The sequence below is a fragment of the Lagopus leucura genome, unplaced genomic scaffold (genome assembly GCF_019238085.1).
Source record: "Lagopus leucura isolate 7727_CA_CO unplaced genomic scaffold, USGS_WTPT01 Super-Scaffold_100157, whole genome shotgun sequence".
Classification (NCBI taxonomy): Eukaryota; Metazoa; Chordata; class Aves; order Galliformes; family Phasianidae; genus Lagopus; species Lagopus leucura.
Genome location: NW_024962334.1, coordinates 25,267,814 through 25,281,486, shown reverse-complemented (window position 1 = coordinate 25,281,486; position 13,673 = coordinate 25,267,814). Strand labels below are relative to the sequence as shown.

Here is a 13,673-nt window from a genome sequence, read left to right as displayed (position 1 = left end):
AAGAAGAATAATGAAGCTTAGCAACCAGAAAACAAATTCTAATTGAATCTACTGAACTTTCATTAAAATGATCTCATAATAAATTCAGATAAAAAGTAGTGTTCTACTTAGGTCCTTTATGATTCAGATAGATTCTTATGGAAAAGGTCTCCCCTTTCAGGACAAATATAATTGGTATTTTTAACTGTAGGGTTTATTCTAAAATGTATGTTTTCAGTTCATTCAAGGAATCAGTTATAGTGAAAGTCAGAATCAGTGATAAATGCAGGCAAAATGTAGCTTTAGAATTAGGATATATCCCAAATACAGATGTCTTCTGCTGAGATACCTTATTTTATATCGTGACTATAGCATATCTTGTACTGTAAAAGTTGATGCAATTTTACAGGTTCACAGAATAATAGGGTTTGAAAAAGGCCTCTGGAGATCATTAAGTCCAACCCCCTTGCTAAAGCAGGTTTGCTTCAGTGGGTTGCATGGGAAAGTGTCCAGGTGGGTTTTGAATATCTCCAGAGGAGACTCCACAACCTCCCTGAGCAGCTTCTTCTAGTGCTCTATCACCCTCTAGGTAAATTTCGTTCTTATGTTCATATGGAATTACCTGTTTTCTAGTTTGTGCTCACTAACCCTTGTCCTTTTACTGGGCCCCACTGAAAAGAGGTTGGCCACATCTTCTTGATGCTCATTCTTTAGATATTTGTAAGTATTGATATGATCCCCACTCAATCTTCTCTTCTCCAGGCTGAACAGTTCCAGGTTTTTCAGCCTTTCCTCTTAAGGGAGCTGTTCCAGGCCCCTAACTCTTTGTGGACGCTCTCCAGGAGTTCTCTGTCTGTCTTGAACTGAAGAGCCCTGAACTGGACACAGTTCTCTAGATATGAATTCACCAGGGCAGCGTAACGAGGGTGGGATAACTTCCCTCAGTCTTCTGGCCACTCTTTAATGCACACCAGGATACCATTGGCCTTCTTGGCCACAAGGGTATGCTGCCAGCTCATGATCTTCTCTGCAGAACCCCTTTCCACCTGATCAGCCCTAACATATTTTGATGCACACAGTTATTTCTCCTAGGGGTAGGATTCTTTTGAATTGGATTACTTCTAGGACGTCAATAACTGTTGTGAAAGTACTGTACAGCTCGGTTGGCCTCCTATTTCCTTCCCTGGACCAGGCTGAAACAGAAGCAGGATATCCTAACATCTGTTAACAGAAACATGATAATTGGTGGCAACAGTTTTTAACTCTCTGCAACAGGAAAATGGCTTTCTTTGGTTCTGCTCTCACAACAGTTGGCAAGAAATCAGCAGTGCAAGAAAGCTGTTTGGTTATGGGAACAAATCCTGGAAGCATATACCATGCCTTACTGCAACAAGGGTAGTGAGTTAATTTTCTTCATCAGGCTTATTGTGTAAGTCAGTACCAGAAGTGAGAATATAAGGGAGATGAAGTGCTTTCCAGAACCATATTTTTAGGCTGAAAATTAAAAACACAGTAGAAATTGAATGGTATGTCTTGTTTATTACAAAATAGTAAGATTTTAGTAATAATTCAAACTGACCTAAACTAAACATACTATGTGTCAAACCCTAAAAAATTCTGTTATAAACTATCCTTCTAATTAGTTTTAGAACCAAATCAGTGTTATTTTAAATTTAAGTCGATAGCATTTTTTGTAAGAAGGACATATTTTGCCACTGTTGTTACAATCAAATGTTTCTCAGAAAACCATTATTATTATTTTTTTCTATCATCTGTCTCTCACTCAGCAAATATTTTGTCTTTACTACATTTTGTTTTTGGTTTGTCTTTCATGAAAAAAAGGGAGGTTAGGGAGGAGGTTAGAGATTTTTTTTTTGAGTGTGCAATTTGGTCAGTAAGTTAAATGAAAATACTCAACTGCTGAAACTGCAGATTTGAGGAGTGATCTTGATGGGGCCTTCCAGGTTTTCTGTCTTATGTTACCAGAGACAGAGCTAATTACATGATTCATGAACAATCCATTTTTTCAGAAATGTTATGTTCTAAAAGTTACATAGATGTCTCACTTTTGGCTGCTAACTGAGCAGACATTAGAGGAGGATAAGCAATTATTTCTCTTATTTCAAACATTGCAATGCTGCACTCTTCCTCTCCCATGGCCAAAATGTAAATTGCTTTGTTTGTCGTGTGGAGGTTTGTGAGGTATTCAGACCTGAACCCCCTTGCTTGTATACCATTTGCGATTTGGAAAATGTGTTTGAGTTGAAGACATCATGGAACAGGAAGCTACTTATAATTAAGTGGTTTCTGAACTGCAGTTAAATGCTTATTGGCTGCTAATTTGCCAGCACAGTCTTTCAGCCACAGTTCAATGAGTTTTATAAAATACATTTTGTGAGCAAAGATGAATATTTCTAAATCTGGAATAAAAAGTATTAAATTGTTCGACTAGCTATTACTATTTGACAAATAGAGATTCAGTTGTTTTAATCTCAGTTTTAGATGCTTATTTGCAGCATGGAATGGCTGCAGGATTATTCATTATCTATGTCTTCTCTTAACCTGTTGTTCACATGGATGCAGAATCTTTAAATAATTATCTGTAAAATGGTTTGAAACTATTCCTGAAAAGGCAGGTTTCATTTGCGTAAATCATAGTAGTTCATTAGTTGGCTGAAGTTTACCTTATTGACTTCAGTTTTGTGCTAAAAAATTGATTAAAGTTAGAATATCCATATTTATTGGCTTTTTAAAAACCATACTGACACAGTACTTCTGCATGTGTGAGTAGTTGCCTTGTAATTTATAGGAATGTGAAGACTATTTTTAATCACTACCGTCAGATTTCATACATAGATGTTTCCAATATGAATATGCACTATATAAAAAGTTTGCATTTTCTGGTTTTGTCCACAAAATAGGTGGACAATCTTGAAATTCTTTTGCAACACCTTTTTTTTTTTTACCTAGGTTTATTATATTCATTTTTATGTGTATTATTTTTATTGAATAAAGTACTTGTGCAGTTTTTTGCCTGTTATGAAATTAGTGGAACAGTTACTATTTAAAAGATTAGTTGGACAGCAAAAAGTTAATCAAAGCAATTCACTCAAATAAGTGTAGTGTATCATAATACTGAGGGAGAACACACTGTGGCCTTCTACTGTTTCAAGGAAGTTCATAAACATGAAGAAAATCAACTTTTTACAAGGGTAGTGATAGGACAAGGGGAAATGATTTTAAACTAAAGGAGGGGAGATGTAGAATAGATGTCAGAGGGTTGAGGTCGGTTTTTCAAATGAGGGTAGTGAAGTGCTGGAGCAAGTTACCCTGAGAGTTGTGGATGCCGCATCCATGAAGGTGTGTAAGTCCAGGTTGAATGAGGCCCTGGGTAGTCTGATCTTGTATTTACCTAAGCAATTGGCAGCCCTGCCTGTGGCAGAGGGGTTGGGAGCTGATGATCCTTGAGGTCCCTACCAACCCAAGCCATTCCATGATTCAGTGATAAATGACCATAAAGAAGCCATATCATTGACTAGAGGACGGTGAATTTTGAATATCCTTTTATTCAAATGAACTGAATTTTGAGAAGAATAGTAGTAAAGTTTTAAATATTTAATACAAGGTGCAGATAGATTTGATGCGAGGCATATGTTTTGTCACTGAGAATTTGGCAGAGAAATTTACAGTGGACACTTTAAACTAAAGCTCTGGGAAACCAGAGTCTACTTACAACCATATACTGCTCAGTCTTAAGGAGGTAATCAAATGCTGAAAATATTTGCTTGGAATGGAAGACACATTTTGAGATAGGAGAGTTTCTAAAGCTTGATATGAAATGTAAAAACTTATCTCTAACACATTCATAAAGCAATTTAAAAGGTTATATTTGTTTTCAGATGTGACCACTACTGTTTGTTTTAGAAAGCGTTTATGCAATGATGCTTTTCTTTTGTTTCATTTCTCGTATCTTTGTAAGTTGTCTGCAGAGGAGAAGTTTAATGGGTTTCCTTGATGATTTATTACAGCCACTGAATCACGGAACTTACAAAGCGGTTGCTTGATATTTAAGTATCATCTTTTTTTTTTTTTTATAATATAAATGAGGCTAATAACTCACTGATTCATATTTATAACGTTATTATGGTATTGTCTAATAGCTCTCTTGATAATTTAAGTATATTTAGTAGAAACATGGATAAGATAAAGTATGACTCAGTATCTAATAGGTAAAGCTTGCCTTCTGTTTTGCACCATTCTCCATGAGGAAGTAATTGTACCACTATGCACAAAGTGCTTTTAACATATCATTGTTTATTCTGTTTTGGTAAAAGAACAAAATTAAGATGAACTGCTATTCAAAACAGACAAACAAATCTATAATTTTTAGCTTTTGCCTTCCTAGTGTGCTTGGGAAGTGTTTAGGAATATATGATGTTTAAAAAACAAAAACACAACACAAAACTGGTATTTAAATATTTAATATTTGAAAAGAAGAACAAAATTAAAATGTGGTTTATGTATGAGACCAAATCATAGTTACATTGGCCAATTTAAAGAAATGTGATAAGACATTGGATTTCTGTATATCACAACTTAGAGCAAGTGTACTTCTGACATCTTATGTATTGACTTTTTACACTTCACTGTCAGTTAAGTTAGCAGACTAGGATTCTATTTGAAAAAATATTAAACCAAATTTTTTGCAAACAGATTTGAATACTGATTATTGTATTCAAAAATGTATAAAATTAAAAAGTGAGCTCCTAAGCATGCATACAGTATTTGTTTTTAATGCAGACACTTACTTGAAAGTAAGAATATCTGAAAGTATTCATTTCCATGTGATTCAAGTAAAACATGATATTCTAAATGTGCAGTCACTGCATCAAGGCAGGTCTTACAGGGGAAAGTGAGTAATAGAAAGATAAAAACATACAGTGACAGATTTACTGAAAGAAAAAAAATAATCTGATACATTTAACTATAACATTTGTCATATCTCAGGGTCACCAAGTCACAAAATAACTGAAAATCTTGAAAAAATTATACAACATCTGTAATAATGATGCTACAAATGTGCTTATCGTATTTAGGGTAATTGACACTGAATAAAAAGCAGTCCGTAAGTGCACAAAGTTATATCCCTTAATTCTATTTTTTTTTGAACAGGAAGTATATTTTAAGTTGTTCTGAGTCCTTGAAGATTTTTACTCTGAAACTGTTGCTCACCACATTTCCTTAATTGCATTTGTCTTGCATAAGAAGATATTTACATCATTTGTGTCCCTCCTTTCCATGTGTGGTGCCTATCATCCTTCAAGTCAAAGATTTGTTTCTTAGCTGTTAGCTGCAAGTTTTGAAGCTCTGAATGAGCTGAAGTTTTTCAGAACAAGCTCATTAATAATGAATTACTTTATATGCACTGTAACAAAATTAACAATCTATCACAGTAATTGAAATGGTATGATTTACAATAGTTTAAGGCTGTCAATGTAGAGATTAATTATAAGGAAAATATTACTTAATTTATCCACAATTTGCAACAGTCTTAGATTTTACAAAGGATTATAAATGCATTATCTTACTGGAATGAAATACTTCAATGAAGGGAAGCTTCATGTTTAGTTAGCATAGTTTATTTCTGCTACACAATTTATGGGGATTGCATGTTAACTGCATGTTGACTTTTCTAATTGCGTAAGTTACCTGCCATATCATTTTTTTTTTTCCTCTCATTCATTTTACTGCCTTCTCAAAGATATTTCTTTTGATAGATAGATAGCTAGATAGCAAGTGAACACATATATATACACACTTGTATTTCAGTCACTCAGTCCTCTAAAGCTGCATATGCCTGGAACATTTGAAGTTTTATTGCAAGAAATCCATAGCAGACTCTTGAATGTTGAATTAATTAGAAACTAGTCTGTTTAACTGTGGTAACTAAATGGTTTCTTTAATATGCATGTCTGTTGTTTTATGAAAATGAGAAAGCAAAACCTGGACTGAAGCCTGGATTATTTCTTTACCCTGACACTGTCTAACCAGTTAGGTCTTAGGGAAATTCAACCCATTTAAAAATCTAAACTCAGATCTTCAGATAACTAATTTCATTTTTCAGCTGTTTAATTCTTGACACCATATGATCTTGATCTTAAAGAAAACCTGCCCAGAAAGGACTTGAAACAGAAACTTTAGAGATGCTGTCTAGATTAAGTGACTTGTTTCCATTCAATTCTTTGTTTTTAGAAACAGGAAAGCCAGGTTAGGCAGTATGTACAAAGATAATCTAATGCTATTTTTTTTCTAAATCATGCTATTAAATCACGCTTTTGCAAGATAGTACAAAATTTAATAGAAGATTATTCTACTTACCTGTGATCGAGTGCAGATACAGAAAAGAATGATCTTTGTACTTTCCAGGAAAAGATGATTTCTGTGAATTTCTTTTTTAAATAGTATTTACATTTTTATTATATTTCCCATTAAAATACTGTGAAGAAATTAAGGTTTTTTTTTAAATCTGTAGAGTAGAAGAAGAATGTATGCTTATATCTCTCACTGTTGCAAAAGTATTATTGTAATGGAGTATTATTGTAATGTTTCACAAGATTTTTTCAGTGCTCCCATTATCAAGGGATTTTTGATTTTTTTTTTTAATTTTTTTTTATTTCACAAGGTTATTTCTTTGTTTTACTTTTCTCTCCGGAAATCAATCGAGGATTAATTTTTCCATGGCTACTTGTTTTTCTTCCAGTTATTTCACAGTCTGTTTAGTGATCAATCCTTGACATTTAGTGCAAGATTTATCTATCTCTTTATCTATATGTCTGTCTGTCTACCTATCTATTGTTGTATAATAAGTTCTTGGCCAGTGACTCTCAGTTACTTGTATACTGGGCCTTAATCTCTTTATTGGGCTTTATACTTCCACTGTGCAGTGGAAGTTTCTGCACTCTTCAGAGGCAAATTTGATTTAGTTGTTTAATTATCAGAAGATCTTGATATTGGTGTTTAGTCTCTTGATCCTAACTGTTTGTGGGCTTGTATCATGAGCTTTCGAAGTAGTACATTTTTTCAAGTAACTGCTTGTAAATAGAAATTCAGGCAGATCTTTCTGCAGAATTACTTTATGTTCGACTAATAATATTTTACTTTTCTTGATGAGTGAATTTTCAGAAGTAGTTATTCTTTTCTCTGGCTGCAGCTGCTTGATTAAGTCTGTGCTGCAATCATGGATTTGTACATTAGAGCTTTATACTGTATTTGGCAGTTGTCATCTGATCCCAAAACTGCTCGATATTTCAGGATTTATATCTTATTTTTCTGGTTGCCTTAAGAAATACATGAGTCAGAGCTTCCATACCTTTTTCTTGCTCCTGAGTTCCAAAATAATTAAAAAGCAAAATACTCAGGTTCTATTGACTATCTTTGCTCTAAGTAGTGAGTTCTTTAGAGGAAAAAAAAAAAATGCCATGTGTGAGGCACCTCTGCAGAAGATTAAAATTACTTTAACAAAGCAATATGCAGAGAATGTGGAATTACATTATCTGCAACAGCAGAGGCTGATGACCTAGCGAAATATTTCCCAACCTGGTTCCTAGTAATACATTATAGTTGCAAAAGATTTAAATGTTTATTTTGATAGGGTCAGTAGCATTTATTTTTGTGGGTATTAAGATTTTTTTCTTTAATCGTCAGATGTATCAAATAATCCAGTTCAGTTGGCATTTGTATGTGTCAGATATTCCATCGTTCTGGCCAAACAGCTTCAGTAATTTTCAGTGCAGCAAGGTTATCACATCAGAGCATTTCACAGAACAGTGTTCAAAAAACAAATGTCAAATTCTTTATCAGTTCACTTGTTCTGCATTGTTAAACTGAGCCATAGCTACAGAAACCGTGAAACTGAAACACTTAAGAAATTTTATAACCTGAAAATGTTTGTGTTCAGATATTGAAAGAACACGGTAGAAGACAGTGGCAGGAAGCCACTTTTAAACACTATATTGCAGCCTTAATTTTGGCTTGACACAATTGAGCATCTGTAGAGTCAATCTTCTAAAGTAACTGTCCACAGAAGTGTAATGCTAATTATGAACTGAGTATGGTAAATGATAATAATTCATCCTAGTATGCAGTCGATTCTGTTTTTTCCTTGTGCTACTACTGCTCCTCTTTGATCTGTAGTTAGATAACCTGTGTGCGGTTTTAATAGTAGGAGGCTTGACTTATTAGTGCAGAAATCAACTGCAGTATTCAAAATTTGATGTGAAATCAGAGAGAACATACGTTTTGCATTACTGAAGAAGTACATGAAAAGTAGGTAAAAGTACTAGGAGCTTAACTCCTTTGAGTCTTCTTTGTAAGCATCAACCACAGTTTTTATTGATGTGAGTAAAATGGCATATAGTACAAATTTTCATTAATAAATTAATGGAGCAAAAGTGTGTGCAATTTCTTGTTAATTTGAGACTAAATTGAAAATTTTCTATATGGTGGGAAATGATGATCTCTGAATAGCTGTGGATTATCTACTTGTATATGCAATATTATTCTTTTTTAGCTTAGTAATTCTGTAAGCTAAGATATTTCACAGCTGGGTACTGGAGAATATACTTTTAGAACGACAGGCAAGGAGACAAAAAAAACTCCCCTTACAATGCGTCTTTGGCACCATGATGTACTGTGTAAAGAAGGCTGTTTTGCAGAATATGTTAGAGGAGAAATTCATTTTTTGTAGTAAAACATTAATATAGCTGAAGTGATTTACACATAAAATTTTCTGAATGGAAGTTTGACAATTTCACAAGTTAATATTAATCTTTTAATGGAATATTTTTTTCTGAAAAAGAATATAGTTCTAGGTTTTAGTTGTTGTTCCTATATTTTGGATTCACTATTGGCCATAATTTTGTCTGTTGTGGATGATCTTACTTTGGTTCCCTGTCCTTGCAGCCACTGAAATTACCGGCTGGATAATCTAGACTAGAGTAATTATGTAATTATGGTTGTTTCCTTTTATGTGCATTTTGCAATTGGATTTTTTTTTTAAATCACATATATCCAAGGCTGGATTCAGATTTTGTTTTGCTTTACAATTAATAAAACTGACTTCTTTGGAGCAAGTGTGGTTATTACCATAACCTAAATGTGATGACTGCATTCTCATATCAATAAAAACTATTAATTCATATCTGCCATTCAAAAAGCCACAGATCTGGTTCCATAATAAGACAAGAATTCAGTATCTCTGCATTTAGCACATCATTGCTTTATAACAATCTCCTTCTTCTTCTTTTTCTTCTTTTTTTTTCTTAGGCGTTTATCTTTTGAAGTGATTTTTTTTTTTTTTTTAATACTTGATCTTTGTCATGAAATGTTTTTTTTTTTTATCCTATTTGAACAAATGTTTTTTGGATGATGTTGTCATATGAAGCTCAGAAAAGAAAAACTTCAAGAACTTTGCCATGCTATCTTGAATAAGATAGCAGCTTAATTTTCAAACCTTTCTTTGACTTCATGTTGAGGAACTCCTGGTAACTTCACTTGGCTTTTAAGAGAAAGACTGTAGAAAGGAAATGGGGAAAAGAGGGGGGAAAAAAAAAGCCTTCGTTCCCTTTTTTCCATATCAGTTACTGTAATAATGTAAAGGTCAAGCACTAATTAATTTTCAGTTCTCTGATTAACTGGGTGAAACTGTCTTTTTCTTTCATTTTTATTTTTCTCATAATTGTCAATTAAACTAAGAATAACACTGCTCTTGTCTTCCATATGTATTTTGCTGTTGAGGAACATGAACAATAAATTTCTGTAATTCTGACTTTGAGGTCTTTATGTGTTGCCATATTAGGGAAATATACAGTAAAATGTAAGCTGAAGCTGGAATTTGATGTCATAACTGACTTTTACCATTGCACGTAAACAGAGTAATTATTCTAAATCATACCATCGCTTTCAGCCAGATAACCACTAAAATCACTGTGCAGTGGTTTCCTGAAAATGCCACAATCCTTCAACTGCCAAATTAAGCCTAGGGAGAACAACTATCAGTAGTGCCTGCACAGTTATGTAGAGAGATACGCCCTGAACCAACAGAAAAGATATTCTGGAAGAACAGTAACCTTTCCCATGATGTGTGCATTTTCCATTACATTTCTGACACAAAATACTGTGAAAAGATTTAATGGTGACATTTTGTTTTGCTGACTTTCCCTTTTCTCATTAAAAGAAAACAAAAGTTAGGTTAGGAAGGTAGAGGAAGGGTGGCCAAGCATTTGAATTCTATTACAGAAATAACTGTTCTCTTTTAAAGACAAAAACAAAGCCATTCTATGTGCATTGTTTCTCATATAGAAATTTACTGATTATCAGGGAAGGGAAATATATTTATCTCCAGCAATGATATTGAACGCCTTTTTCTGTGAAGTTAATTTATGTTGTTGCTCTGCAGTAATTGCATGCGAAGTATGATAATTCAGGAAAGCATCTTTTCTAATTAGCAATCACAGAGACCTTACACACGAGCTATACAGCAAAATACACTTATTTCTGCATGTCATTTTTGATATATATTATTATAAATTGTTGGAGAAGAGAGCGAAGTATCAGCAACTATATTACACTGAAAGGTCAGCATTGTCACTTGGAAATGGATAAGTTTGTATGGAGTGAGAAAGCTTCTGCCCATTGATATCATACAGGAGCTTGTATGCATCTAAGCTAATAAACGTAAGTGTGGTTGAACAGGAAATGTTTCTTGTCTGAAGTGTTGTTCTTAGATCCTTTGTCAGCTTTTGGAACTAATGAAAAATCATGCTTCTGCCTAGCACAGTATGTGCTTTCATCCTTGAAAAATACAGTTTTAGTTTTTCTTTTCTTAAGGACATGTAAAGTTTTCTTGGCGTGTCTTTTTTTTTTTTTTTTTTTTTCCTTCTCCCATCCAGTTTTAATGTATTGAATGGTTATTACTGCCATTGTATGTGATTAGGCTTCCCTGTGGGGGCAAAAATAAATTCCAAAGGTGCAATTGTCCAGTGACTTGCAAGAAAAAACATAGTTGTTGGAGCACGTTTGCTGTCACATTATTTATTGACTAGCCAAGTCAAGAAAATGTGCTGTGTTTGACAAAAAGTCAGAATATTCTTCAGTCATTTCTGATTTGAGATCCTCAGTTCTTTAATTGAAATCTAAAATGAAAATAATTTATTCAATTTAACTATTTGTAGTTAAAAGCAAAGAGAGACAACTAACCCTGTGCTCCTCCTGGAAGCTAGTGTGTAGAGTTGGGTTTTACTGATGGAACATGTGTCATGAAAGCTGTAGCAACTGAGAGCATTTTCAGGATTTTACAAAAGCTTCAGCATCCTACATATGATGAAATATGTTTGATGAGGTGTTTGTATTTTTCAAAGGGAATTTTACTGATAATGGGTAAGTGGGTATTGATGCTTGATATGTTGTTCAGTTTTAGCTGAAGTTGATAGAAGTAAATGCAAATATAATTCTGTGATACCAGTGGATTAATAGCTAACCTAGGATATATTAGAACATCATTTTATAGAATTTTCTCAGTTAATTGCAAAAATCCATATATATGTAACCTAATTGATAAAAATTTGTTGCCATTTATTTGATTATAATACCTAAACAATAATTTCAGATCTAATTCTTACAAAAGGCAATTACAAATGAAATAGGTGTTATGAAGTTGTTTTGGCAGGCTTTAGCAGTTTGCAATTTCATGCAGCAATAAAAGCTAGCAATAGCAGTACCAAAATTGCATAGCAGAAACTTGATTATAATTTGGTAAGAAAATACTGTATGAATAAAAGTGCACACTTCAGTCTAAGCTGCAGCTAAGTTTTTATTTTTGGATTTAAAAATCTCATAATTTTGAAGACTTTTCTGAAGCATGCTTGTTACTGAAATTCAGCAACAAATTACACCTGATGCTGATGTTGTTACCTAGGGAAACAAAGGGAGAGGAGTAAATCTTCTGTTTTGATACTGTGTTGGTATTATGCCTTTCCAGGCCTCAAAATGGATGTCTCTTTGGATCTTATGATATGGACCACTTATTTCACATCCTGTCTCTGCTTAGCAATTAAGGCAAATAGAATATAAAAGAGAATGGATGAGAATCTTGTGCATTTTTCCATCTAATGCAGTGCATGCTGATTAGTATAACCACCAGGGAGCACTGGCTTGTTGTCTGTGCTTGGTAAAAGGCAATTAAAATAAAGTTTAAATTCTGTCTTTATGACCTTGACAGTCCGTTTCAGAATTTCAGTGGACTTCTTGTTTCCGGTCCAGCAGCTGTTCTGGACATGACTTCCTAAGGGGGAAAATATTTGCATTACTATTCAACGATGCTGAAATTTGGAGAACCAAGGATGAAGGTGTTTGTGGGTGGTATAAAGTGTAACTTGAGAATCCACACCAAAATGGAATAAATGAGTTTTGAAGATATTAAAAAAGAAAAACAAATTGCATTCAGTAACAGCATGAGAAATTTTGGTGGGGATAACCCTTCTTAATAAGTTTTGAAGACTATTTAATAATAAATGACAGATAAAGAGAGCAATTTCTTGATTTTTCTGGCTTGATGAAAACTAAGTAATTGTAACTGCCAAGCATGTGAGCCTGTAAAGGGAGGTTAAGAAATGCATTTGAGGAAAAGATGCTTAATGTTCATTTGAAAGAAAAGTTGCATCCGTTGAGATTTTAGGTTTTGCATGAGTAAAATCAGTATTGCCAGTTTTAGCAGTCAGAGCAGTGCTCATCAGTCTAGTATTTAATTGACTTTTTTTTTGTGTTTTGGAGAGTTTATGCCATTACTTGTATATAACAAGCAGCAGTTTGATATCTTAAGATGCAAAGTAGATGAAATAGGAAAAAAAAGTGTTATTTTGTAACCAGTCATAGTAAAATTATTTAAATTTACATAAAAACAGCCTTTCGTCTGCTGGTACCTACTGACAGTTCTTTTAATAACACTGGCTGTGAAAAAGAGATAAGAAAACCAGCGGGTTTTTAAAACTCTAGTGGTAATCTTAGTTTTTCACATTAAAGAACAATAAGTAAACTGTAGGACTTTAATTTTCTTCAGTTCTGAAAGGCTTGTCTAAACTGGTTTTGCTTTTATAAAAACCTGAATCACAGAGCAGCTGTGATTGGAAGAGACCTCTAGAGCTTAATCCCCAGCCCCTTGCTCAGAGCAAGGTCAGCTGGAGTAACTCGCTCCAGGCAGGGGCTGGCTGGGTTTTCAGTACCTCCATGGATGGGGTTTCTGCAGCTTCTCTTGTTCTGTTTGACCTTCCTCACAGTAGAGAAAACAAACAAACAAAAAATACACAAAAAAATGCTGCTGCTTATGCTAAAATGTGCACTGTTTTAATTTGTGTCTGGTTCCTTTTGCACTTTCATTCATCACCACCAGGAAGTATGTCCCTTCCCACTTCACGCAAACACAGGTCAGGTGAACTGGCTTTCTGAGGGTCTTAAGAGTACTAATACCCTGGTAGGAATCATAGTTCTTTGAAGACTTGATCTGAACATTTTCTGTGAGTTAACCATTATTTTCTGAGTCAAAACTATTTTTTCACCTTGTATGTAGCTACACATGCATGTAGGTTTGCATAGATTGTATGTGTATATGCATGTAGTGGTCAGAAAGGGCAATTACAAAT

At 33.9% G+C, this 13,673-nt stretch overlaps 1 protein-coding gene across 2 annotated transcripts in view; it reads left to right on the top strand.

The window, feature by feature from the left end:
• Nucleotides 1–13,673, top strand: part of PHF14 (PHD finger protein 14) — a 151,531-nt gene that overhangs the window by 59,196 nt on the left and 78,662 nt on the right. The gene's annotated exons all lie outside the window — the stretch shown is intronic.